Source organism: Arachis ipaensis, chromosome B07 (genome assembly GCF_000816755.2).
Source record: "Arachis ipaensis cultivar K30076 chromosome B07, Araip1.1, whole genome shotgun sequence".
NCBI lineage: Eukaryota > Viridiplantae > Streptophyta > Magnoliopsida > Fabales > Fabaceae > Arachis > Arachis ipaensis.
Window position 1 is genome coordinate 7,021,205 of NC_029791.2, and position 3,564 is coordinate 7,024,768.

Consider the following 3,564-nt stretch of genomic DNA (forward strand, 5'->3'; position numbering starts at 1 on the left):
GCTTAACTGCTTAACTTTTTATCTTATAGATATTTAAATTTTTAAGGATTTGAAAATACATTTAAGTCTTCGATTTTTTTAAAACCTATGAACATATCGATTTTTGAGTCTAATTTGTCCCATTTTAGAAACTCTCCCACGTGTGTATCTGTATATCGGCCACGTTAGTACAATAGAAGCTATGTTTGATTTTTTTATTGAGTCTAATAAATCCAAGTGAATAGAATGATTGATGTGTCCAAATTTTAAAAAAGTCAAAAATTTAAATATATTTTTAAATTTTCGAAAACTTAAATGTCTGTGGATCAAAAAGTTAAGGACTTATTTGTCCTTTTCTCTAATTTTTTAGTTCTTTCAAACTTAGTAATTTGTGTGTAATTGTGCTCTTATTTAACTTTACAGTACAACTAATTTTTTAGATATAATGTGTTGATTAAATTCTATTTGTAGAAATCAATTTGAGTTGATCGAATGATCAGTTCACTCGTTCACTTAAGTAAGTATTGTGAATTTGAATTCTATTTTATATATGCACCAATTCATTGATCAATGACAGACTTTTAAATTAAATTTAAATCTGCAACGAATTAATCTTTAATTTATCAAGTTTGAGAATATCATGGACAAACAAAAAAAATTCCTCGTAGAAAATCTTTGTTAAGATCATAATTGAATGAGGCGAAAGTATAGTAGGGCAAGCACAATGCTATATGTTACTAATTTAAGTACCTTACTATTAAGTAAATTATATCGTTGTAGACAATTATTTTTTCGCTACTAGGAAAAGCTAGAAGAAAACAGCCTCATATCTCATAAAGGAGACCCCAGCAGAGAGATCTTGTAGATGCATATATAAGCAAGTGTAACGGACTGGATCGGCTACACCCTGAATAATTGAATATTTTATGGAGATTTGTTATATTTTAAACGTAAAATTATCAATAATTAGTAATTATTGCATCTCTTGAAAACTTAAGATATATATTATTACTAACTACACTTCAACCTTAATCTAAAGGTTGTTAAATTCTTCCCAAAGAATAAAACCGGCGGTTTAAACTTTACTGTAGAGTGTAGATATTACAAGTCCCACGTCAATTAAGAATAAAGATTTTAAATAAGAGTTAATAGTCAAAACCGTTTTTGAAAGATACTTTGATCTTCATTTTCGTTCTCAAAAGATAAAATTAATCAAATTTGTTTTCCAAAGATATCCTACTTAGTCACGTTTGTCCTTTCGTCATCTCCGTAGCTGAGTTGGCAAACGACCACTGACTGGGCCGTTAACTGCCAACGTGACAGACAACCAAAACGACGCCGTTTTAGTAGAAGGCTCTCCTAGCCTTGAAACATCGCCGTTCTTCTCTTCTTCTTCACAGTTTTTCTTCTTATTCTTCTTTGCATCATCTTCAATTCCCAAGCCTTGCAATTCATCGATGCAAGGTTCTTCTTCACCTTCCCCCAATTTAGCTCCTTCTCCAACCACAATTTCGTCCACAACCTCCTCCACTTCGCAGCTGCTACCACCAGAGACCTTCACCTCATCGTCGCCTTCTTCGCACACTTTCTCGACGGCACATGCTCCGGGCAGCTCGTTCTCCGGCTCGATCCCAATCACAGCATCGGAGGTTCCCTCAGCTGCGGCTGGCCATGGGTCGTTGACGCAATCTCCGGCGGTCTCGTCATCGTCATCGGAGAAAATCGTGGCGGCGGACTTCACGGCAGCGACTGCTTTGAAGAATGCTTGGTGGATGGATTCAGGCGAAAGAGCACAATCTTCGAGGTGCGGGGGTAGGATCTGATGCAATAACCCGTGTTATTCTTTGGTTGACTCCATTGGAAAATCAGGTTCCAATTCTCAATTAGATTTTTTGTGATTTTTAAATTTTGTGAAATGAAACCCTATTTGCTAAATCTCAGGGAGGAAGCTATGCTATATTAGGCTCCGGAATGTGGCGGTGACTTGAACCTCACTGTCTTTGGTCTAATGGTAGAAACTGTTGCCTGAGAAGATTCAATTTGGGGTGATGAGACATTAATGGCACCTGCAAGAAGCTTAGAGAAAGATCTGAAAGTAGAACAATTAGGCCTTGAAGCAACTGGTTTTGCCACAACTACTCTCTCAGCTTCATCAATATTCATTTTCAGTCAGTACTTTTTACAAATAGATGGTCTGTAACTTCCACTCTTCCTTAGAAATAGCAGAAATTTCTGTTGAAATGTAATGGTGTTTTGATTTGGATTGATTGAATGAGTAGATATTATTGTGTTGTAGTGTTTCAGCTTGGAGTTCAATTTTTTAACTTCGCCTTTTGATGGCTAATGCTGCTATTGATACTGAATTTTCAGGAGAAGAACCATCGGAATCGTTGTTTATAAAGGAATGGAAGAGGAGGGGCATGACTCCTACATCATTGCTTGAGGATTACAAGCAGGGCAACTCTGGAGTTGACGAAGAGGTGGTTGTGAATGAACAAGATAGAGGTCTCCTCATAACCGTCGCATTCTTTTCAGCTCTTTACTTGGTAAAATCTTGTCCATGATGCAAGCAAGATGTCACTATTCTCCTTATGCACTCTTAGAAGATGAAAGGAAATCTCAGATAGCACCTCAGCTAAAATAAAAAGCAGCATTTCACATATTTAGGTTAGGAATTCCGTTACAGATATCAAGTTTCTATGTACTTTAGCCTCTGCTGATTAGTTTCTTTGTAAAATATTACCCTGGAATTTGTTACTTCTTGTGTATTGTGCATTCATCGCTGACTCCATTTTTTACAGTTACATTTTTCTTTTTGCATATATAAATAATATATGATATGTAAATTTGAAATTTAAATGAAAGCTCATCAAGTGAAGCATTGCTAAATATTCTTTAATTTTTCTTGAAATGTCCGAAACCTGACAAACAATGAAGGGTTGACTAATTTCTAGGGATTTAATATGATGTCTTAAGCAGGAATTTCTCTCAACATTACTTTTTGGACAAGCATATAAATAGTGCTATTAAGAGGATCCTATTAAGGATTAGTTTGACTAATTTTTAAAATTTGAGGGATGAAAATGATTTATGACTGGACTTTCAAGGACTATTTTTATTATAAAAAACTTTTTTACATGTCAAGTGACACGTGCCACGTGTCACTGGCCTGCCACGTGGCGTGCCATGTGTCATTGATTTGCCACGTGGCGTGACACGTCATCGTCTAATTGTCGGAAGAACTAACGTGATCAAGTCGTGTATCGTTCGAGGACGATTTTGATTAATTTTATCTTTCGAGTACTAAAATGGAGATCAGAGTATCTTTCAAGGACGATTTTGACTATTAACTCTTTTAAATAATTTATTAGTGTAAGATGTTTCTTATTCTGTAAATAAGTTAATTTTGTATATTGTTAATGAATTATAGCTCAATTGTCATAATCTCTTCATACTCGTCTAATGAATCGTGGATTCGAATCTTCTTATTTTTAGTAAAAAAAAAAGAGTTAATTTTTTATGTGAAATTAAATATATTTAATTTTAATTTTAATATTTCACATAAAAATAATTAGATGTGAATTT